At 38.7% G+C, this 25489-nt stretch overlaps 1 protein-coding gene across 7 annotated transcripts in view; it reads left to right on the top strand.

Moving 5' to 3' along the window:
• LOC119818468 (DNA repair protein RAD51 homolog 2-like) overlaps positions 1 to 25489 on the top strand; it is a 437860-nt gene that overhangs the window by 27718 nt on the left and 384653 nt on the right. For 2 of the 7 annotated variants that reach the window (XR_005286126.1, XM_042055420.1), the window contains exon 1: positions 4207 to 4424. The exons of 2 other annotated variants lie outside the window; for them this stretch is intronic. The gene's annotated coding sequence lies outside the window, so the exon portion shown is untranslated. Of the gene's footprint in view, positions 1 to 4206; positions 4425 to 25489 lie in introns of those variants that run through there. 3 more of the 7 variants (XR_005286127.1, XR_005286131.1, XR_005286125.1) reach the window with 3 other exon arrangements.

Below are 25489 nucleotides of genomic sequence, written 5' to 3'. Positions count from 1 at the left end.
TAAGTGGCAAAAATTGTAGATTAATTTGGGACCATTTTAAAAATTGAAAATTTTGTTGTTCTTTGAATAAACTTAAAAATTGAGCATTCAGTGTCACTTTAAATGTCCATTTTTAGACATTCCATTTCTTATGCTTCTTAAACTGTCTTTGCAAAGCGGTTCCCTAATTACTTTAGTAGTTATCACTCATAAAAGCTCTTTGATATTTTAACCCCAATTTAGGATAATTTGGGAAAGAAAACACTGCAAGATTATGAATTTGGATCGTGTAGGTCAGTATAATTAAGATGGAGGGCTGAGTAGGATGGGTGTGGAGGTGCATGTGAAAACTTAAAGAAGTAAAGTCTTTGGAATGGTAGTCGTATGACAACACAAGAGTTTACATAAACCCACTCAAACACTGGCTTCAGGGCAGTAATTCCTGACTCTTCCTGCTTTTCCAAGTCCCCTTGCTGGCTTCAGCCTATATTAGTTTCTCTTGCTGTAACAAATTGCTTAAAGTTAATCTTAAAACAAGGAACACTTGTCGTGCCTGTTTCTGTGGACCAGAGATACCCCATTTGTCTTATGAGCATGATAAAGTTGAGCCACTAAGTGCCGATTGTTTGGCGTGTGTACACTCTCAATCTGAAGCTTTTAGTGCTCTACACATATGTAGTTTCTAAGTTTTGTCATGTGTGGGTTTTTTTTTTTTTTTTTTTTTTTTTTTTTTTTTGGTTTTTCGAGACAGGGTTTCTCTGTGGCTTTGGAGCCTGTCCTGGAACTAGCTCTTGTAGACCAGGCTGGTCTCGAACTCACAGAGATCCACCTGCCTCTGCCTCCCGAGTGCTGGGATTAAAGGCGTTTGCCACCACCGCCCGGCTGTCACGTGTGGTTTTTAAAACCATCCTTTACAAAGAGACTCATATTTCTGCCTCCTTTGTAATAATCAATTAGTATTTGCTGATCTAATCTTCAGGTTTATATTTGCCTTCCCCAGCATTCAAATACTACCATAAACCAAACTTCCTTCATTTATTCAACTGCGTTTTTAAAAAAAATTATTTAGTAAAAATTTATGCACATGGTGCTTGCCTCTGTGTGTGTGTGTGTGTGTGTGTGTGTGTGTGTGTGTATACCACATATGTGCCTGGTGCCAACAAAGAGGAGATAAGGGCTTGATCATCTGGAACTGGAGTTAATGACAGGTTTGAGCTACCCTGTCGGTGTTAGGAACCAAATCTGGGTTTTTGCACGTGATCAACAAGCTTTTCTAACCACTGAGCCATCACTCAGCTCCTCAACCTTTCTTTTAAAGAAAACCCTACTTTACTTAAGGTAATTGCTTCTACCTTAGTCTAAACTCCATCTTAATCCCTAAGAGCACATGCAGAAATTTGACTTTCTTGCTTTATTTCTTTACTTACGCCGCCTACCCTCGCGTCTTTTGAACTCTCACCGAGTCTGTCCCCTCAAATCTCCTTGTTCCTTCCACTCTTGTAAAAAGCTACTTTAGACTTTTCTGGCCCAACGAGTTACCGAACTTCAAATTCCTGGTGTATTAGCATATAATGCCAAACAGTTTATTTCTTTACTTTTAATTAGCTTAAGTGGGTTAGTTAATTTCTCTTTCCAAAGAGAATTCCAATTTTTTGGAAAACAGTATCCTTTACTTCCTGTGTGCTTTTGCAGTGTGTTCTGCTTGCATGCTGATTGATTGAGAAGTTAGGAACCTTGACTGTAAAAACTTCTCCTTGTGATGCTGATGAATGGCAGATAACTCCCAGAGCCATTCATGGGGATTAGCTGACTTCAGTACCGTGTGTGCCTATGTTTTGTCATTTTCTCAATGAATTGCTGTATGAGGAGATTAATTAAAGAAAAACTTTTCCTTCTGGCTAATGATCAAAATTGTCATTTAGCCTTGAATTGTCAAAACAAAAGTGTACACTTGCTTGGAGCAGGACAGATGCTAACTAGCAAGTAGCTCAGGGGCTCTGACCCCTATCCTACTTCAGTTTGAGCTGGTTCGGCCCTTCGATTGACATAAGCAGAATTTACTAGATAAACAAGAAATCTACTTCTGTCTTTTCTTGAAAGTTTCATGAATTTGATGGTCACACACATACAGAAAGGTTAAATAACTGAAATTTTGTTTTTGCATCTTCTCATTCACCTAGAAAAATTAAAATAAAATAATAATAATATGAATCTACAACCTGAAACATAGCCTATAAATAATTGTGTTCCATAACGTTCTTGATATTTCTAGTACAGTCCTGAAGAGTGAGGCCAGAGAGAGAGAGAGAGAGAGAGCCAATGCAAAAGAAGGTCTATGCTTTTGCTAATCCATAACTCTATTCATGTTATTGGTTCTGCTAATATTCTTTGATCTTTCTCCTCCTCCTCTTCCTCCTCCGTCCTCATTATCTACTTTTCCGTCCCACTTTTTACTCCTAAGACATAGGAAGAATGTTTGGTTAAAGTGAGTGTATAGAGGTATGTTTGACTTTTTTTTTAAAAAAAAAATGAAAATAGATTTTTTTCCATACAGTCTATTTTGATTATTGTTTCTCCTTCCCCATCTCTCCCCAGATCCTTTCATCTCTTTACCCACCCAACTCCATGTCTTCTTTCTCTCTCTTTAGAAAACAAGCGGAAAATAAGTAAATACCCTAAACAAATCAGAATTTAAAAAAAAGAAGAAAAAGCATGAGAAACACACAAACACATGCCAAATAAAACCCATAAAAACACAAAACCAGAAATCATAATATAAAAGAAAAGACTGGATGACAATAAAAATGTCCAAACAAAGCCATATGAGACCATACGTCTACATCCTGCTGAGTTAGTTTTGTATTGACCATCTACTGTTGGCCACTGGGGCCTAAGTGATGACTCCATTGGAAAAAATTGATTTTTCCTTGGCAAGCATTTGCAGTGTCTACTTCTCCTTCACAAGGCTGGACCCCCATCTGGCTTGAGCCTTTGCAGGGCCCCTGTGCATGCTGCAGCGCTCTCCGTGAGCTCTGATGTGAGTCAGTCCTCTCGTGTCTCTTCGGTGTGGTGTCCTCCATCCCCTCTGGCTCTTACAGTCTCTCGGCCTCCTCTTCTGCAGAGTTCCCTGATTCCTCAGGGGAGGGGTTTGATTGACATCCCACTTAGGACTGAGTGCCCCCACGTCTCTCTCTGGGCACGTTGTTCAGTAGCAGCTCTCTGTGTGTTAGTTCCCATCTACTTCGAGAGGAAGCGTCCCTGATGACTCCTGAGTGCGACACTGATTCAACATTTGACATTTTCCACTGTAGCCATCTTCTATTCTGTTTAGCCTTGGTTTTAGGATACTTATAATTTGAGTCTGTGATTCAGGTTATTATTTGAACATTCTTGGTTTCCTTGTGGCTAAATTACTGGTGTTTACACAAAACTAAAAACCAACAAAACAAAACATAAACCAATCTCTTCCCTGTTATTTGTGCATATGTGTGTTTAAGAAAAAAATTCCTTTATTGCAGAAACATTTGAATTAGAAAAATTTAAGGACTAGAAAAGGTTACACCTTTTTAATTTTACCTTTGGTCCTTACAACTAATGATTTTGTGGGGAACATGTCCTTGGGAAGGCAAGTCGTAGCAGATATGTCCTTGCCTGCTTTCTGCCCAGTGTCCTCTGTAGCACCTCCTGGCTGCAGCCTGGCCTTCCATAGAGCACCCTGCTGGGGTCTGCCCTGACATTTCTCCGTTGCCTTCCCTCGGTCCTGTACACTGCACTGGTACCTGCCCTGGTTTCTGGAGAGGAGATGGAGAAGAGAGGGGGACTGACAGCCGTGAAGTATGTCAGGAAGGAGCGTGGGGCAGCTCTTCGAGGACTCTACTTAGCCTTCTCCAGCTGCTGCCCCAGTCAGCCTCAATTTTTTCACTTCCTCTTCACTATTTGGGTAAGGAATTTAAAATAAAAATCAGCTTATTTACTTGCAAATTTCAGACTCTTTTTCTAAAAATCTCTCATGTCTTGAAGGATCTTACAGTTTTTATGCAGTTTTCATCTTCCTTGATCACCCTGCTGCATTTTGAACAAATTTGAACATTGCCCTTATGACAACAGGGGAAGGATTTAGTGAGTGCAGTGTCTGCCCATGAGTCTTTGTCCAATCAGGCTGACTTGAAAGTGTGCGTTTCAGGGAACGGCTTTTGCAAATTGTTTTCCTCCCTACCCCACCAGAGCTGGCGATCTGAAAACGCTTCCATATGCTGGAAGCTGGTCCATTTATCTTGTTAGAAGGGCGTGTGTGTGTTTGGAGAGAGGGGGCAGTGTACTTTACTCCCTCGTTATCATATAAACTTGAAACTGCAAGGTGGGCAGATTTTGCAATGAAAGCCCAGGGAGTTCGCTGTAAACATCTCTAGAGCCCCGAGGCTTCACTACTGTTCAAGATAAGTGTGGTGAGTTGTTTTTACCCCACAAGAGTAAAATTTGAAAGCGCAATTATGATTTGCATATGGCTTGAAAATATTTAATTGAGTGCAGTTAGAACAGAGCATTACACTCTAATTTTGAACAGGCCTGAACATTTTAAGTAAATAAATGCTTTTGCTTGACTACATCAAGGCATTTCAGAACTGCCACTGGAAGCTCCCTCTCCATGATCTTCCTAGTGTTAGGTGCTCCCCCCTCCGCTTGCCCTGCCCGCTGTGAGTGGCATCCTCTAAATGCCATCTTGCTTGCTCTTTCCATCGAGTCCATTTACCCTAATCTCACGGCCGTTCTTCTCCAAAGCCCCACATAGTTTCCTTTAGCGAGCCTTCATAATAATCCTACCTGGTTTATTTTTCCATAGTTTTTTTTTTTTTTTTTAGACCACATATTTCCTCCGTTATTTTCATGTTGATTTATTGAGTTTTGTAAAGTTAATTTCTGTGCTTTACTTCTCAAGCGGAGTTCAGCGCAGTAGAAACACTGTCTTCTATTGTCCTTGAATGGAATTTAGTGCATTTCTAAGCATGCCGGTGTTACACATGTATCTGTTACTTCCTGTTACCAAGTTTAAAATTGGGGCTATTTGTTTAAATCACAAAAATGATCAGAGAGAAGCCAAGAGATGGTTTTTGCAAAATGCTTAACACACAGCAGGAGCGCGTTGCCAAACTCTGCACCTCTGTGCTTTAAAGCTTGTTATTTATGCTTAGCATTTAGAATTGAAAATCCAGGATTTAATTTCTATTACTATAGGAACAGAAAAAGCCACTTTTTTATTTTTGTAAAGAACAACTTTAAGTCCACGTGTGGTGATAATTAATGGGGATGTAATGAATGTGAATAGATGAGATGGGGACTTAGAAACAGAATATATGTTTTCAACATTAAAAAGGAAGTCAAACCAACAACAAAAATTATGCATATGCCTGTTGTAAATAATTTGAGAATCTTAAAAGTTGTGTCACTGAAGATGTATAGATGACAAACACAAAAAGAAGCTTGGTGTAAATATTAGAGATATGTAAATTAAAATCACAGTGAGATGCCCCACCTATTTGTAAATCTAAAATTAGAAAGACTCACCATGCAAAGTGTTGGTGAGTATGTGAAGGAAAAAGCTCTCCTCTTGTAGACAATCTAAACTGGCACAGTGACTTTGAAAACCTGTTTGGCAATGTTTTACAATATTAATTACGTACCTACTATGTGATTTAATAATTCATTCTTTTTTATACAAGAGAATTGAAAACATATATTTGTTCAGGCTAGTACAATTGCCATAGCAGCTTTATTTGGTACAGCCAAAAGCTGTAAGTCACGCAAAGAAAGACCTACAAGGGGCTGGAGAGATGGCTCAGCCGTTAAGAGCATTGCCTGCTCTTCCAAAGGTCCTGAGTTCAATTCCCAGCAACCACATGGTGGCTCACAACCATCTGTAGTGAGGTCTGGTGCCCTCTTCTGGCCTTCAGGCATACACACAGACAGAATATTGTATACATAATAAATAAATAAATATTTTAAAAAAAGAAAGACCTACAAGCCGTGAATGGATGAACACATGGTAGCATATTTATACAATGGAATACTCCTCAGCAATTTTAGGAATTATTATTACATATAGCAACCTGAATGGCTCTCAAAATCATTATGTTGAGTGAAAGAAACCAATTAAAAGAGAATATAAACTGTTTCACATATAAAACTTCTAGAAAATAAAAAATAATCGACACAGATGGCAGATTAATGGTTGCCTTTGCACTGGACAGAGTAGGAAGGATTATAGAAAGGTAAATTAAAATGTAATTTAATTATACCTTAAAATACTGCAAAGAGATAGTTTCACCATTAAAAACAACATTATTTAGCATTTATGTTACTGTTTTACAGACATGATACATATAAAGGTAACAACGTATATCATGGATGAAGTCTAAGGGTTGTTTATGAGCTTTTATTTTATAGTTTTGTTAGAATAATGATTAAAGAAGACCATTTACTGTGCCCAGTCATCCATTTGTGTATGGAGGATTTGTACTGCTTATATAATACAGAAAGAATTGCATCTATTTCTCTCTTTATTATTTATTTATCATTATCGCCATCTTATCAAAATTTGTATTCATCTTATACTTTCTTGAAACCTTATATTTTTTCCCATTCTTATTGTGTTCTCTCTTAACAAAATTCTTACAAACAGGAGGTAGAATCTGTAGGAACCATAATACTGCTATTATACCATGTGGGGATTTGAATGTAACTGGCTCCCATAATCTCATAGGGAATGGCACTATTAGAGATGGCCTTGGTGGAGGAAGTGTGTCAATTGTATGGGCAGGTTTTGAGATTTCCTAACCTCAGGATACTGCCCAGTGTCTCAGTCAACTTCCTATTGCCTGCAAGATGTAGGACTCTCAGCTATTTCTCTAACACCATGTCTGCCTCCATGCCTTCATTGCTCCTCACCTTGATGATAATGGACTGAACCTCTGAAACTCTAAGCCCACACATCAATTTCAGGTTCTCCTTTATAAGAGTGCCGTGATCATGGTGTCGCTTCACAGCAATAATAACCCGAAGACATACTGTTTTGGTTAAGTGACTCATTTGAGTATAATTTGGGGAAAGAAATTTTACATTTTACCACAAGTGAGAATTCAACAAAAGTAATGACTGCAGTAGTTATAATGAAGTACTAAGCCAAGGAGAGTATTAGGATTCTCAATGTATTTCATATATTGTGCCTGATTTAGCCATTATGAAAGTAAACTTAGGTGCCATTGGCTCCTTTATATAAATAGAAAAACCAAAAAGGAAAAAGAGTACTGTGGGGGCTTCTTCTGCCAGATGAAAGGAGATAGTGCATTTATGCCCACAATGACCACACTGGACAGCTCCCCATTAATTATCACAGCACGGGAAAGTCAGGCAGTTTTACTCTTGTTGAAGCTATTAGTGATTATTTTATGCATAGAATGGTATTTACTGAATATTTATGGGGGCTGGAAATGTATAGCTCAGTAGTACACTACTTACCTAGCACACACAGGCATGGGTTTAAACATCATCATTGTCGTCATTATCATCATCATCATCATCATCATCAGCAGCAGCAGCAGCAGCAGCAGCAGCAACAGCAACAGCAGCAGCACCACCACCACGACCACCACTGTAAGAACACAAGTGTAAGGGTGACTTATATTTATTTAAAAGTTCTGTGATGATTTGTCTATGATAAGTTGGCAGAGATAATAGTTTTTAATCTTAAAAAAACCAAAACAAACCCCCCCAAACTCCACCTCACTTATAATAACAAACACCTAATATGACCTTTAGTAGTCTGGGGAGAGAGAGTGACCAGCTAAAAATTTGGTTATAAAGTGACAAATTACAAACCAAATGGAGTACATTAAAATTTTCTGAGTGTTATCTCTTAATGGAAAAACATATTGGTCATGGGTAGATGTCAACTGTTACATAATTTATGCAAGTAAATAAATAGAGTGAGCTAGGGTTTTCTTTTTTCTGGTGTGTGTGTATGTGTATTTTTTATATGTGAGTGCACTTGTGTTTGTATAGATTCATGTGCATTTATACACATGGAAGCCAGAGGTCAACTTTGGGGGTTCTCCATTTAGTGTCTACCTTGTGTTCTGGGTCCTAGGGCTTGCCAATTAGGCTAATTCAGTTGGCCAGAAAGCCCCATTCTACCTATCCCTGTCTTCCCAGCACTGAGGATATAAGTGTGAACACCACAATCATGCTTTTATTTTTTTCCCATGTAGGGTCTGTGGATTGAACTAAGGTCTCCTGATTATGTGACATGCACTTTAGCAACTAAGCTATTTCTCCAGTCAGAGCTAGATGTTTACTAAAGATACCATTTGTTCTTAGAGGTCATAGCAATCCCTTATAAGTCAAGTGCTAATAATTTACCCATCTCTCTGAATTTATTCTGTAAAACATGTCTATGGATTACCCATAAACATTGGCAGTATCACGACACCTTACTGAAATTCTTTCAAAGTCATTCTTTGTTGGCAGAAGCTGCTCGTTCGTTCCCGGCTCCCAGACCCGAAATAATCACACAGAAACTATATTATCTAAGTCACTGCTTGGCCAATCACTTAAACGTATTGCTAGCTAGCTCTTACATCTAGAATTAACCCATTACCATTATTTTATATTTCATTAAGAGGCTTGTGGCCTACTGGCAAGGATCCAGCTGACATCTTGCATCTTTTTCCTCTGTTAGCTCCATGGCATCTCTCAACTCTGCATTCTTTCTCCCAGCATTCAGTTTATTTTCCCTGCCTACCTCTATTCTGCCCTGTGCAGGTCCAAGACAGTTTCTTTATTCATTAACTAATAAAGCAACACATATACAGAAGGATTTCCCATACCATTTTCCTTCTGTTTAAATAAAAAGGAAGATTTTAACTTTAACATAGTAAAATTATATATAACAAAACAGGTATCAAGCAAGAATTACAGTTATAATATTTATAACTACTTTATCTTTTATCATAACTAAGGAAACTATAATTATAACTATCTATTCTTCAACTTCATCAAAGACTCTAGAAGGTATAATATTACCGAAGTTAACAGGAAGTGCATTGTAAGCAACTTCCAAAACTTTAGAATTGACAGAAACATCTCGCCACCTGGACAGTCACCCAAAGTTCCTCTGTATTATTGGAGCATCCAGCCTACAGGCCCATAGTATCCAGCAGACTTTTCCATGAAGCAGGAAATCTGAAGACCTGTTCTGCCTTGTAATGGCAAAGTCCATCAGTTGCTTTCTTCTGTGTCTTGCATAATGTCTAGTAGACTCTTTCATGAAGCAGAAATCCCGAAGGATTGCTCACCTAGGAAAGTTCAGCAGTCATTTCTCTGTGGGTCCTGCATGTCCAGTTCATATAGCATAGCATTAAGCGGTCCAGGCAAGAGCAGTTCTTGCCCAAATGGCTAACCAGCACCATAAGGAGCCTCTTTGGTGCCCATCATCCTCTTGAGGTAGTTTGGTGCTGCCAGCAAACAGATGTGTCTCATGTCATGAAAGTCCTAACTTCTTTAAACATTTTTATGCCATATTCTGAAGGTTTCTGAAAGATTTTAAGTATATCTATCTAACTGAAATATATTTCTATATATCTAGAAAACCTAACTAACTACCAGCTTGACTATTATAGATGACTATCTATTAATCTATATTTTTTAATTATACGTTGTCAGGGTCTGGTGCTGCTAGCCCGGACCATAAACTATTTCTCTGAACCAGACTCCACATAAACTTCATCTCTCGACCGGCGTGAAGGCATGGGAATAAAGATACAACTCACTTGGCCTTATTGGGAGGGAGATTCTCAGTGGTCTCTCATAAAGTCCTGAGTTCACATCCTGAAGGATTTTCTCCATTTTATTCTCCAAACAGCTTTTATACCAAAACATAAACTGAGTGGGAAATACACCAGCATTCTGTCTCCTAGGTAACCAGGTGAATGGCTTTTTGTCATGTTCACATCTACCTGTCCTGCTATGTATGCTAGCTGTCATGTAGGTTTGATTAGCATTCTATCAGGCATCCTCCAAATTACAAAGAAAGGAGAAATAACATCTGACCTTTTTTTTTATTAGGGTAACAACAGCCTGTCTGGCCTGGATATGTGACCCATCTCAGGTGTGGCCTATGGCTTGATGGTTTGGCTGCCATGCCATATAGAAATATGGGCCCATGGGGGCTGGAGAGATGGCTCAGAGGTTAAGAGCATCAGCTACTCTTCCAGAGGTCTTGAGTTCAATTCCCAGCAACCACGTGGTGGCTCACAACCATCAATAATAAGATCTGGTGCCCTCTTCTGGTGTGTACATGTTAACAGAACATTGTATGAATAATAAATAAATAAACAAACAAATAAATAATTTTTTTTTAAAAAAGAAAGAAATATGGGCCTACAGTATGATACATTTTTAAATGAGCTGCACAAACGCAATACCTTAATCAAGAGCAAAAATAGATAAATAACAAAATTAACCTTAAATTTCTATCAATAAGCCAAGATCCATACCAATGCAAAGAACTGATCTCTATATCATATCCCCCTTTAAATATAAGCAAACATTTATAAACTATCACTTAGGGAATTTGGGTGTAGGGTCTCTCCAAACTGCTTTCTGCTTTTGTTAGTCATAGTAATTTTTGGGGGTGTTCACAATGACCTTTGGGGGGGTCCTGGCCCATCAAACCACATTAATTTGGAAGGATTCCACAGGTTCTCATTCTTTGTGAAAACAAAAGAAGAACCTCTTTCCCAAAGCAACAAATCCTTAGACCAAATTCTGAAGTCTGATACCTTTAAAATATATATGCTGGTTTGGCTTAGCAGCCCATACAATGAAATGTCTCTCTGTACTTAGCTCCTTCACAGTCAAAAGATTCAAAGAAAACACAATAATATACACCAATCCAGACATTCTGAAAAGATTAGTAAATCCTCCTCATTTTATTTATTTTTATTATATTTAAGTTAGCATGCAAAGTAGTGGGTTTCACTATGACATTCTCAGGCAACCCGTGTCATTATACATCGTTCTTATGCACTCTCTCCTCAACTCTCCTTGGTTTCCTATTCAAAATTTCTTCAAATCTGGTTACTAGCTATTTTCCTCTTTCATCTTTTTTCCTTGTTTTTGAGATGTGGTCTTCACATTTTGTCCCAGTTGGTTTGCACTTACTGGCTCAAGAATCTTCTTAGGACCCTTCTCGTGCCTCCTGAGCAGCTGGAACTGCAGGTGTACCCCTGTGCCTAATCTGTAAGGTTTTAGTTTAGCTTTTATGTTCATTAAGGTAAAAGTAACCAAAATAGTCAAAGTTCTAAGTACAATAAATCAAATCTTATAAGACAGTCACATATTTTATCCGTTGTTCAGTTTGTTGCACTTTTCATTTAGTTTCTTAAATACACATATACATACTGTACCTTTTTCCTGAAACATGTGTTGAGAAATTGCAGAAATTATGATCTTTATTATAAATCTATTTTTAATGTATATCATTTAAGAATAAATATATTTCCTTATACTATTATGGTATAGTGATCAAATTCAATATCTTATTATTCCGTATATAGTTTTTGTTCAGTTGTTACTCTTGATGTCGCGTGACCCCTTTGTAACAACATTTCACTGACCTAAGTAGGTGTAGAAAAGTCTCATTGTCAGATTCACTTTAGGCTTCCTTGAAGAGATCAGCTTCTTAGCTCCTCCCGCCTTCCCCCACTGATGTTTATTGTGAGTATGAACTCTTACTTTCGTATCATGCCTCGCTGGGACTTGTGTAGCTGCTTTCACTGCATCTTGATTTATTTTCTTTCAGGATTTTGATTCTGTTGTGTAGACCTGCATGTTACACTACACTTTTGCGTCTGTTGTGTCTTCCTTTCTAGATTATCCATTCTTTGTGGATGTATGATATATCCAGTTAGCCTTCACTCTTCATATTTCCAAGAACATGAGAGGCATAGCATATCATAAAAATTAAATATGCCCATGTCAATCCTACTTTTCTGTAGATTGAGGTGTTACTTAAAACATATCAGATTGTTAAGTTCTCAGAACTAAAGCTTCCAAGAGCTGTCCAGAAAGCAATGGGAACATGATGGTCTGGTCTTACCTTTGTTTTTGTTTTTGTTTTTTTTAAAGTATTGAAGGAAATAAATTGGTTGGTACAAAGTATAATACATGGGACGTGCACAGAACACTGAGAATTCTGAGCTTACTGACATGTGCTGTTCTTTATATTCTTCCTTTGAGGAAACCCTTCGCAGTAGTATCTGGCTCTTTTCTCATATGCAGGTTCCAGGAGCATACCACGTGACCCAGGACAGTGAAATTAGCATGAAGGACCTTTGACTTTTAAAATACATTTCTCAAAAGTGGAAATATCTTAGGGATAAGGTTTTTTAAATTATTCATTTGTTATCAAATAAGCATAAGAAAGTGACTAATTCAAAGTTTTAAAGATAATTTCAAGAAGTTCAAGAATATCTATTTTCAATTTTCATTTCAGTCAACATCTGAAAAGATAATTGTGGGACGCCCTGATTTCCCTGAAGCCATTTACTTGCTTAAAATGGGCCACAATGAGCTTACATTTATCATTTAAGACTATTTAGGATTTTAAGCCTAATTATTCGGAAACCCTTAAATCATTGTTTTCCCTGTTTCAGTGAGGAATACCCAGGTTCTTTCCACTGTGGTCTTTGCAGCCACCATCTGGGAAGAGTTCTTTTCTCAGTTATTTGTCTCCGAAGTTCTGTTCTAACTGTACATCCATCTCTTCTTACAGAGCGCTAGCTCCTCAGTACTCAGCACATACCTCAGCAGAGTCTGAGGAGTAGCGGCTGACATTCTCCATATTGTGGTTTGTCTGTGTGCATGTGCCTGTGGATAACTTGGCAATCGTCTCCCCAGTGAAGTAACAGCCAGTGCGGTTCAGCCAAAGTTTAGAGGAATAAAGTAACTGAAGTAGGAGTCTATTTATTTATTTATTTGAATAATGCCGAGTGACACTACCCTTGACTGTTTTTCATTGAAGTGTGGAGCCTACTTATTTATTTGAATAATGCCAACTGATACTACCACTGGCTGCTTTCCATTGAAGTGCTTAGGTGGTAGATAGTGTTTCATGGACATGGCAGATATTAAAAACAAAGCAAGCAAAGAAAAGAAAACACTAACAAATGGGGCAAAACAGGCAATTCAGATGTCTACTCTCTAGCCACCCCATGAAGGTGAGGACCTTCCCATAACTCAAACACTCAGATCAGAATCTGATGTAGAGAATGGGAAACAACATCCTGTTTTTTCCCCCGGAGTCAAATTTAATAGAAAACTATTTTTCACAGATGTGACGTGAGAACTTTTTATATGCTTATGATTTTTCTTAAATAGGCTTCTTTGGGGGCTTATTTCAACTTCAGTAGAGGAGACTCTGTGATTCACTAAATTGTGTGAATTAAAGGCATGATCAAGGAACAGGCCATTGAAAATGATGGCCCCACAGTATTAAAACCACTTTGATCTTTTGTTTTGACACGTTGAATTTATCTTTAATTATATGTGATGACATTTGATTACTGCACATTTAGACTATTATAATGTGGCTTGTAAAATGTAGTTTATAGTATGTAATAACTTCAGCACTCATTTTTCTATACTTATGAGTTTGCAGAATGATGTTTCAGTTTTGTGCAAGTGAAAACTATTGCACTTCTGAATTAGCAGATTTTTAAAATGTAAAATCTTCAGCATCTAGGCAAAGTATGGTTCCTATATATTCCTATATATGTTCTTACCACAGAGGCAACGGAGTTATGCGTGGTGGTTTCCTGATGTGTGTCCACTAATTTCAGCTTACTTCAGGAAAATCACTGAAGCCATGAACCTTTGGAAACGGAAAGCCTTAGACTAAATGATATTCCAAGTTTCAGTTAGGAAATCCTATGATTCTCCTCTGATTTCTTTGGTAGACATACTGTCTCCATGTGTGATAGGTATTTCAGACATGTTTTCTAAAAGGATATTTTAAAAATGCTTCAGGTTAATGAATTTTTTTTTTACTTTTTTTTTCCTGTTTGGTAGAGAAATGAGACGAGAGAGGAAAAATACCCGAAAGAGCCTTTTTTGTTGTTGTTCCCCTTTGAGGGAGGGGCTGTGTAGTAGGCAGCCCCATAGGCTCCACTGTAGAGAGCGTTCACCTGGAATTTCCTGTGTTATGCCAGTACCATAGCCTCGAGGACTTGGTGCTTTTCTTTGAAATCTGCTTGCTTGCATTTACTTGCTCAGCCTGGGATTTATCCCAGTTCAGGCAATTGTATGTCCTTCCATGATGAGTATTTTTAAGAGTTTAGGTTTGATCCTAATTAATTAGGGGGAATTACAAAGTTATTCTTTCTTTGCAAACAGCAGCCATATAAGTGGTTTGACTTTTAACATTTTTTAACCGATTTTGCTCATTTCTCTTTTCATTTTTGTTTTGTTTGTTTTTGTATTTTATTTTGACTTTAGTATTTATTTGTTTTGAGACAAGGTCTTTCTACATAGCTCTGGCTGTCCTGGAACTTGCTTGCTAGTAGACCCAGCTGGCCTTGAGCTCACAGAGATCTGCCTGACTTTGAAAGCTCTGCGATTAAAGGTGCCACCTGTGCCCATGCTTCTTATAAGGAAGTCAGATAAAAACAAAACAAAAATTAAAAAACCAACAAAATAAAACAAATAAAAAACTATATTTTTAAAATTACTAAAAATTCTACAAGTCCAGTAGCTTAGTTGCTGGATTCTGTCAGCATGTATAATAGTCTCTGTGCTTTTACTTCAAATTTTGCCTTTTTTTCTCCACACAGCCAGTTCTTTTGCTTGCTCAGAGGGTCTTTTATCATCAGAAGTCTGTCCCATAGAATTAGTGAGTGTCATTATTTACTACCTAACAGGTAGGCAGTGATTGAGTTTCTGCACTGTGTCGTCCCAGCGTGTTTTGTCTATAGTACTTGTTTGCGATAAGGAGTCGACAGTGTGGAAAGCCCACCCTCTTGAAGAAGGTATTGCCCTTCAGCTGCAGATGGAGCTGCTCTTTTGCTTTGGATGATGGCCGCACTAAGGTTTGAACATTTTGGTTTTTCATAGATAGGGCGAGAAAGGGAATCCTTGCTAGAAACCACTTTCAAGATTGTTAACTCTAGATAATTACTAAGGGAGAAGGAAAGCAGCCCAAAGAAACCAAAGCACTGGATAACTATTGCTTGTCTTGTTCATTATAAAATCATGAGGAAATGCAGTTGGCAACAGGAACTGGATGCTTAAGTCTGGAAAACCCATTTTTGTTATGTGTTTATGTTAATTGTGTAAAGTCATAGATTACAACCTGGCATTTTCATTTATGGACGTAAGGTACTTTGAGAGTATCTAGCTCCTGTTATCCTTACTCACCTGCTTTCCCCACCTCCTGCTGCTTCCCCTCTCATTTCTCCAGAGTCCTCCCACATTCATGTTTTCCTTTCCTTTTTAAAGATTCAATTTATGAAGGAAAGTATTATATTTGTTTTCCAGTCTAGCCTATTTTACTTTAACACGATGACATCTAGTTGTATCCAGTTTCCTGACATGATTTTATTTTATTTTATTTTATTTTATTTTTATGGTTTATTTTTTTATATTTAAAAATTTCCATCTCCTCCTCTCCTCCTTCCCCTTCCCTCCCCTCCCCTCCACCCATACCCTCCCCTCCCTCTCCAGGCCAAGGAGCCATCAGGGTTCCCTACTCTATATTAAGACTAAGGTCCTCCCAACTCCCCCCAGGTCCAGAAAGGTGATCAACCAAGCTGAGAAGGCTCCCACAGAGCCCGTCCATGCAGAAGAATCAAAGCCCAGCGCCATTGTCCTTGGCTTCTCAGTCAGCCTCCACCGTCGGCCACATTCAGAGAGTTGGTTTGGTCTCATGTTCCATCAGTCCCATTCCAAATGGAGTTGGTGATCTCCTGTTAGTTCTGTCCCACCGTCTCTATGGGTGAACGCACCCCTCGTGGTCCTGACTCTCTTTCTTACGTTCTCCCTCCTTCTGCTCCTCATCAGGACCTTGGGAGCTCAGTCCGGTACTCCAATGTGGGGCTCAGTCATTTTCTTCATCTATCGCCAGGTGGAGGTTCTATGGTGACATGCAAGAAATTCATCAGTGTGGCTATAGGAACTGGCCCCCTCAGGTTCCCTCTCCTATTTTTTATGGCTGAATAATACCCCTGTATACATATATCAAATTTCCTGATCTTTTCATCTATCGGTGACCATCTAGGCTGATTCCATGACTTAGCAATTGTGAATAGGGTCGCAGTAAACATGGGTGTACACATGCCTCTGTTGAACGTTGCCTCTGATCCTTTAGCTATAGACCCTGGAGTAGGATAGCAGGATAATATGGTTGTTCTATTTTAAGTATTTTGGAGGAACCCCCATCCTAGTTTCTGTAGTGGCTACAATAATTTACATTTCTACCAATGGTGTGAAGGATGCCTTGTCCTGAAGCCTTGACAACATTTGTTGGTTTTTATTTTCTTAATGCTAACTATTCTCACTAGGGTGAGATGAAATCTCAGTATAGGCAGGTGTGGTGGTGCACACTTTTAATCCCAATGTTTGGGAGGCAGAGGCAGTTGTATCTATGTGAGTTCGAGGCCAACCGAACAAGTTCCAGGATAACCAGAGCTATGTAGAGAAACCCTGCCTCAAAATAAATAAATAAATGAATAATAAATAGCGATCTCAATCATAGTTTGAAAACATTTGACTGCGTGTGAATATGTATGTATGTTTGCATGATTAAATATGTGTACATAGCATGTGGATGCCAGAGGTCCTCATCAGATATCTTCTATAATTGTTCCCCACTTTGTTTGTTGAGGTGAAGTGTCTTGCTGAATCTGAAAGATGTTAAATCTTTTTTCTAACCCAGCATATAACTTAACTCTCCCTAATTCCCAAGTCACAGCGTCGTTTCCTACACTATAAACCTGTCCTCAGTAAATTTTGTCATACTGGTCTAGCCAGTTCTTGTTACACCTTCCATCTTTTCGTCTAGAATTGGCCTGGACAGAGTCTCCTGAGCTGCAGGTCGGAAGGTGGCAGAGAAGAGAACAGAACATAGACAGTAAGGCAACAACCCATGTAGGTTGCCTGTTTTGCTCCCTATAGCTAGTGAGTCTGAAATGAACCTTCAGTAAAATTCTGATTAGGTGATTTTGCAGATATCTGTTAAGCATTTAGAAGCAGCAAATGAAGATCTCTGGGAGTCAACCTTAGTTTAAGAAAAGAAATGTGCTAGATTAGGCTGTTTTTTTTTTAAATTTTTTTTTTTTTGAGATTTGTTTTTATGTTTGTGGGTGTTTTGTCAGCATGCCTGTTCATGCTCCACAGTGCATGCCTGAGTTCATGGAGGCCAGAAGAGGGCATCAGATTCCTGGAACGGGACTTCCAGATGGCTATTAGCTGCATGTGGGTGCTGAGAATTGAATCTGGATCCTCTGGTACAGCAGCCTGTACTCTTAAGTACTAAGCCATCTCTCCAGCCTCTTATTTTATTATTTTTTTAAAAGATTATTATAAATTGTGTGTGTGTGTGTGTGTGTGTGTGTGTGTGTGTATGCATGTGAGTGCAGGTACCTGGAGAGGTCAGAGCTGCTAGAACTCTCTGGACCTGGAGTTACAGGCTGTTGTGAGTTATCAGATATGGGTGCTGGGAATCAACCTTGGGTCCTTTGCAGAGCAGTGTGACCCTTAACTGCAGAGCCACCTTTCAACCCTCTAGGTAATTTTATTCTTCTCTGGATTCACTCACAATCTATAAGAATGTGACTTTTATGATTCTTTTTTTAGTTGGTCTATTATATGATATCACTGAGATTGATAAAGAGTGATAGAATAATATAGTTTTATTTGATATGTGTTGGTTGAATAATCATATGGAATGGTAACAGGTTTATGTTAGTCTAGAAAGAAGACATTAAGCTACTACAGGAATCTCTTTCCATTTTCCTGGTGTACGTGAAAAGGTTTAGAAAATATACCCAGCATGTTGATCAGATTCGTACTTGATACATGGTTGGGAGGGATGGCTAAATTATTAGGTGATAGGTATGGGAATCAGAAAGGTAAACCATGCTGAGCCTGATGAGCTTGACCAGTATGATAAAATTTAACAAGGATGGATTTATAATGTAATATATAATGCTGTGTGTTTTGTTTTGCAGTTAGGAAGATATGGCTTAGATGTGTTGGCGAGCGGTCAATAGAATTAACCAGGATAGCTCTATTATAAAATATTCTTTAATAAAGGAAAGAAGGAAAACTTACAAAAGTCAAGGTTCCAGCGAGGAGCACAGGAAAACAAAGAGGAGGTGGGAAGCACACCCGCAAGTTTTATAAGTAAATCTTAGCCTCAGGGGAACACACCCCACAAACAAGGTGAATGGCTGAGGTTTCCCTTCATAGATGTAGGGGTAGAAGAAAAGATCTAATGTCTTCCACTTAATTACAAACTCAGTATGAACAACTTTGCCATGCTCTTACGAAAATGCATTATGTTCTTGGACTACTACCTTAACAGAGTGTCTGGAACAAGACTGATGGTAGCCTTTTAAAATTCTGTACCAGATTATCCTGATTGGTACATTTTAAGAGTAAAGAGCCTCAAGCACATCTATGAGAAAATGGCTCAGATGATAAGGGGAATTTCCCCTCATATGGCCAAACTGAAGAATGAGGGACTTACCTATAAAGGGTCCTAACGACTAGCTCCAGATACTTCCTGGTAATTCTGGAAAGGGAGGCTAGAATGAGGTAGGGACATTCCAGAGGCAAAATGACGACCAGCAGAGAGAGAGTTTCCCTTTGCTCCGTATAAACAGGAATTTTCTGTTTTAGAGAACTCTTAAAAAAAAAAATAAAAAAAAGAAAGAAACTGAGTGAATGAGGTGCACACCTTTAATTCCAGCACTTGGGAGGTAGAGGCAGGTGGATCTCTGAGTTTGAGGCCAGCCTGGTCTACAGAGTGAGTTCCAGAACAGTCAGGGCTGTTAACGTAGAGAAACCCTGTCTTCTCTATGTTAAAACCAACACAAAAAAAAAGAAAAAAAAATTAAGGAAGGAAGAAAGGAAAGGGGACAATGGATTAGCCTGTGTGCCTGTGTTGGGAATTAAATAGTACAATCTTCTTCAGGGTGTTGTGAACTTCCTCTGGGCATGAAACAATAAAAGAAATTTTGCTTGTGGCCAAAAATTGATCAACAGGAATCATTGGTGTAGGCTGATATTAAAACACTCCTCTCTGCTTTGCAAGAAACAATTCCAGAATACTCATTTCTAAATACATTTCTGAAGTCAAAAGGAGATTAGAAGGGAAAAAAATTTCAGGAAATGTTATTCATACTGTACACAGTTCACCAGATCCACGGCGATCACATTGCACCTGTGAGGAGAAACTGCTGTGAAGTCAAGCAGACATGTCCGAGAGCCAGGGTTGTCGGTGTATTCCTTAGTTGTGTTTGCTTGTTCATTAATGTTGGATTCTGATTGGTTACCTGGTGAGCATCAGCCATTCCCCTGGGCGTTAGGGACGTTGATACTTACTGATTTCTTTGAATGTTTATTTAAAAAATATTTTACTAAACTTGTTTCTTATACCCTGTCAAGAATTTTTAATCAAAAAAAGAAAATAGTGCTTTTTATATTTGTATTTTTTATGATATAAGGTATTAAAGTATGATAATTTTATTTTAATTCTATATGGTAGTTATTATATGTATTTATAGAAAAATTCACACTTAATATGTGTCTACATCACTTTTTAAACTAAATTTTAAAATTGATCTTAGTCATTTGCAATTGCGAAGGAAAAGTAAACTGTTGGATGAGGGGTTTAAAAGTACACACTAACCACTATTATTTTTAGGATGAAGCAAAGTATTCTTTCTCTCTGGGCTAAATATTATTTTTAAACAGATTAAATTTCAATGTGCATCATTGCTAAGTGGACAAAACAGATCTTGAATAAGAAAAGCTTTTAAAATGTGAGCAGCAACCAGCATTGCTGGCAGAATGTTCATAGTTGCACATTACAGTGGTTAAGTGGTCAGATTTTTTTAAAGACTAGTTTTTATTTTATATGTAGAGGTATTTTGTCTTCCTTTTTGCCTGTGTCCCACGTGTGTGCTGGTGCTTGCGGAGGCCAGAAGGAGGGCATCAGTCCCCTGGAACAGGACGTTTTAAGTCATTGCATGGGTGCTTGGGACAGAACCCTGGTCCTTTCCAAGAGCAGCTAGTACTTTTAGCCTCTGAGCCATGTTTGCAGCCACACACGTGTGAATTTTAATAAACCACAAGTTGTTCTGATGCACCCTAACATTTGAGAATCACTCCTCTCTCTGGTCCACTTAGGGTTTTTATTAGGGTATGACTTCCGGAGTTTTTGTGTATTGCTCTAGATATTGAATGAGGTCTCTGCTTTAATGACCAAAATATCCTATAATCTTGTATGTACTCTGAAAATTTTTGTTTCTAATAAAAATGTGCCATTCATGATTCTTTGTTTGGCCTTGCCCAGTTTATTCCGTGAATAAGCAGGTTAGCTTTTAGCTGCAATCTCCCTCGTACAGGTTGTATGAGCCCATCCCTGTGTAACTCTCCCCTATGCAGTGTTCTGCCCTGGAGATTCCATCCCTTCCTACCCTTTGAACTCTGAACTTTGCCATCCTAGCATAACCTGACTGCACCCTAGCAGTGTTATCATTCTCTAGTATGCGCTAAGTGATTTGGGGCTTAATTTTTATTTATTTATTTATTTATTATTTATTTTTTACAGATTACAGTTTTATACTACGTTGTCCAGTGTGTGACAATAATTCTTTTCACTATTTTTTTTTCTAATTTTGTCATTATTTGCAGCAGGATGACAAATATAGCTTAAGTTAGAGTGGCTTATTGGGGAGGCATGCATACATGTGTGGGCATGTGTGCATGCTTGTGGAGGCCTTAGGTCCGTGTCTGGTGTTTTCCTCATGACTTCTCCATCTTAGAATTGGCCTCTCTTCCTTAGTTTCCATCATGTTATATAAATAATAGCGATTTATGAAACTATCGAGAAGATTAAGATGAATTTTTTAAAAAGCCTTGGCATGTAGTAGAGATTCACTAATTACTGCTTTCATTATCACTACAGTACATTTAAGATGTAGAAACAGTTAATTTTATTATTGTAACAATTTTCAGGATAGAATTGACATTTAAATTGTTCCTTGTATGTTGAATAGGATACTGATATGCATTACACAATTTACATAGATATTCACTTTATGTTTTCAAAGGTTTACTTTTTTCTTTTGGTTTTTCAAGACAGGGTTTCTCTGTTTAGCTTTGGAGCCTGTCTTGGAACTAGCTCTTGTAGACCAGGCTGGCCTTGAACTCACAGAGACCCTCCTGCCTCTGCCTCCCAAGTGCTGGGATTAAAGGCGTGTGCCACCACCGCTTGGCGATTTACTTTAATTATGTGTATGCATGTCCATCTGTATGTGGGCACGTGCATGTGAATGCAGGTGTTGGGGCAGATTGGAACAGGCTCTCGGATCCTCTGGAACTGGAGTTACAAGCAATTGTGAGCCCTTTACATGGGTGCTTGGAGATGAACTCAGGTCCTCTACAAGAACAGTATATACTTTTAGCTGCGAAGCTTCTCTCCAACTCCATTCTCTCTGTTTTTAAGAAACTTCAATGAACACGGATTAAAATGTTAACAAGTGGGAATCCTGCATATTTATTTATGAGGTTAGTACAGTCTAGAACTTTAAGAAAAGCAGTTTTTGCTTGGATGTGGTAGTTTATACCTCTATTCCCAGCACTTGGGATGCTGCGGCAAGAAGATTATCATGAGTTCCAAAGTATTTTGGGCTACAAAGTGCGACCCTACTAACAAACCAATGAATGACAAAAGAAAAAAGTTTATATCTTAAAAAATTAAAGTAGTGGGGAAATAAAAATGAAAAACAGCAACAACATCTAAACCATAATAAAAGTATACTTCTTGGTTCATTCTTGTTGGCTGCCATGACTAACACCCTTGGGAATGCCTGTGGGAAATTCCTGTGAGCTGGTGTTTTCTGAACCACCATGGAAGACTGCTCTCAGCTGGTGAGAGGAGCTGATTGTCTCATAAATGAGTTGTTTCTCCCTGTATCCTTCCTTGTTCTCTCCCTTACCTATATGATTCGTTCTCTAGGTTTTCTGGAGGGGATGTGAGAACCTTCAGTGGCACTCCTTGACTCTGGCATGTTCACTTAGCGTGAGCACTGTCGTGGGCTTTGTGAAATTGTGCCTACTGTGCTTTCCGCACTTCTTAGTACACTTGTATGGACTTCTAAACCTCGGCATCTGATCTCATTGAGGCTAAGATTTGAGATTTTGTTTGTTTGGTCTTCTGAGGCTGTAGCTCAGTGGTAGAGCACTTGAGTAGCAAGCACAAGGCCCTGGGTTTAGTATCCTGCACTGAAGAAAGAAGGAAAAAGAAGAAAGATTTCTTTCCTCTTTTAAGTTAATTTTTATTATACTAAGAATCAATGATTTGCTGGCCTGTTTGGTGCATTTATCCAGTGGGTAACTCATCTGACTTTTGACTTAATATTAGTTGGTTTGCTTTCTGAAGCTCAGGTTGTTTTCTCTGACACCAATAAGACCAGAAATGAGATAAATAAAATTCTGTCACCCTTGAAGTGTGGGATTTGATGTTTTAAAAAGAAGTTCTTGGCCAGGTGGTAGTGACACATGCCTTTAATCCCAGAACTTGGGAGGCAGAGGCAGGCGGATCTCCGTGAGTTTGAGGCCAGCCTGGTGTACAAGAGTGAGTTTCAGGACAGGCTCCAAAGCTACAGAGAAACCCTGTCTTGAAAAAAACCCAAAGCAGGGGGGAGGGGGTAAGAAGTTCTTGTCTGTCTTGTCTTGTCTGGTACTAATCATTTGGGAATCTGTCTAGTTGCCTCTTTGAATTGCTCACACTCAAAGTCCTCTTGGAAATATGTTAGTATTTAGATTCATAAACTGAGAAGATTATGATATTCAGTCATGAAAATGGTTTATTTCTCTACTTAGGAGATTTTTATGCAGAGTCCCGTCACTAATGCTTTGTATATTATTTTCATGTTATGTTTAGTCATGGTTTTAAATATTTCTTTTTAGCAGTAGTTATTTTTGTTACATAATCAAATTGTTGTAGAAAGATTGGTTTTTATAGGTAGATTTGGAGTCAGAAACTTTAGCTTTCCTAACTTGTTAAAGTGGTTTGTAAATTCCCTTGTGTTTTCCGTGTGGAGAATCACATAGGCAGTGGAAATTCTTTTGGTTCCGAGCTCATACTCTATCATTTTAAATATGCACGGTGATAATGGGGTCTTGTTTGTCCTGATGTGAAAAGGACCCCTGACACAGAGCTTTTCATGTTAGAAAGCATTGTTGCTGGCAAAGGTTCTTTCCTTAAGTAATAAAACAATGTGGGGTTTAATAACGTCTTTCTAGCTGCAGTGATAAATCATAAGGATTTTTGCTCCTATTCTACTAATGTATGGCATTTATTTATGATTTTTTTCTAGTGTTGGACCACTCTTGCATTCTCAAATAAAATGGTTTATTGGTGGATTTCTGTTGTCGTTAGTGTTTAGGATGGCCTGTAGATTTTTTTCTACAGCACTGTACCTCTACAGGCCGTAGGATAAATTGGTAGCTGTGATGGTTGATTTCCCTTGTCAGCTTGGTATGGTCTGAAGTACCTAGGAGTGGAGTCTCGGTGAAGGTTTAATGAGGTTGGGTTGGTATGTGGGGTACTTGTATTGATGACTTAACTCATCTGTGAAGGTCTGTCCTGGTTTGAGGAGGATTCCCAGCTGTGTGGGAGGAGAGCGGGCAAGCTGAACACTAGCCGTACTCACTGCCCTGGTCTTCTGCTGGAGATGGAATGTGGCCCCTTTGAAGCCCCAGCTTCTGTGACTTCCCTGCCGAGAGCAATGATTTTCTCTTGTTCAGGGTATTTTATCATATCAAAGGCAGAATGTGGAACGGACGCTTAAAAGAAATCCCACACTAGCTCAGGATTGAAAAATAGATGGTTATTTATTTAGGGGTAAACTCACAAATCAGAATTCTCTGCTTGAACAGAGAACAGAGATCGAATCCAGCGGTCCTAAAGAGCAGCTGGGGAATAAGAAGGGGCGGATGCAGGCTCTGGATCAGCATATAAGAGGCCACGCCCCAGTAGGCGGGTATCCACAAGCTGTAAGACTTCCGACAGCAGGTAGAGAAACAAATACAGTGCCTTTCCTCATGTTCTGTCCCTTGGAAATTTTTATAAAACAGAAATTATCTTTTCGGGAGACTATTTTAAGGCATCTTTATACTACCCCCCCCCCCCCCCGGGAGTTTTTAGGTTAACATTCCTTTTCTTCTTAAAAAAGGTTTAGTTGAATATAACATACGTAGGAAAAGCATATACAAGTCATAACTGTACAGGTCCACACATTTTCTGGATAAACCAAGCAATCCCAGGTAACCAGAATCAACATCAACAAAATTGCCCAGAGGGTCCCTTTAGTCAGTCCCTTCCCCAAAGTGACCACCATCCCACTGTCTGAATCACTGATTAGGATTTTTGTTTGTTTTCAAACTACATACAAATACGGTCATGCAGGATGACTTCGTATACAGTTGTTTTCCCACAACACCATCTGTGAACTTTATTGTGTTCTTTAGTACTTGTAGCTCTTTCTGTCTGTTACACCACATTTTATGTATGTGTTAAACTATTGATGGAGTTTTTGTTGCTTTTTATAAAGTTTTGCCTAAAAAAACAGGGCTTTTAAGGGTCTTTTTGCAAACATACCATGTATTCTCTTCAGCCTAGGAGCTGACCTTCTGGGTTGTTAAGAATGGGTATGCCCAGTTTTCGTGATTTACCGGGCTGGTTTTGAAACAGTTTATATGCCCTGACCAACAGAATTTATCTACTGATCCTCCCGTATTCTAGTTGGAACTTGATAACTATTGTAGCCACCTGAGGGGGTTTTGGGGTGTCAGTCTTAGTTACTGTTCTAGTGCTGTAAAGGTCCCATATTGGTTTGATGAGGTCTCACAGGCGCAAGCAACAGTGCTTGGACTTTGTTAGTAGGAAGGGATTGGGGGTGGTCAAGGGACATGTTGAAGAGACAGTACCACGATCTGGCACAAATTTCACTTCTTTCACCGTCTCTCATCTTCAAATGTTGTGGCTTCTTCTCAGGAGTGATTACATCATCTTCTGGACCTGTAACACGTTGACACCTGTGTGATAATTCCCACGGTTGTCAGACCTCACTGTTTTTGTAGACATTGTCTGTCTGATGTGTTGTTAGGAGTCGTTTGAGAACTGATTGGTTTTAATTCTCTTTTAGTGCTTTGGGCAAATTAAGATCTT

This window comes from Arvicola amphibius, chromosome 7, assembly GCF_903992535.2.
Source record: "Arvicola amphibius chromosome 7, mArvAmp1.2, whole genome shotgun sequence".
Taxonomy (NCBI): domain Eukaryota; kingdom Metazoa; phylum Chordata; class Mammalia; order Rodentia; family Cricetidae; genus Arvicola; species Arvicola amphibius.
Note: the sequence above shows the minus strand (reverse complement) of the source record. Positions and strands in the feature narration are given on the sequence as shown.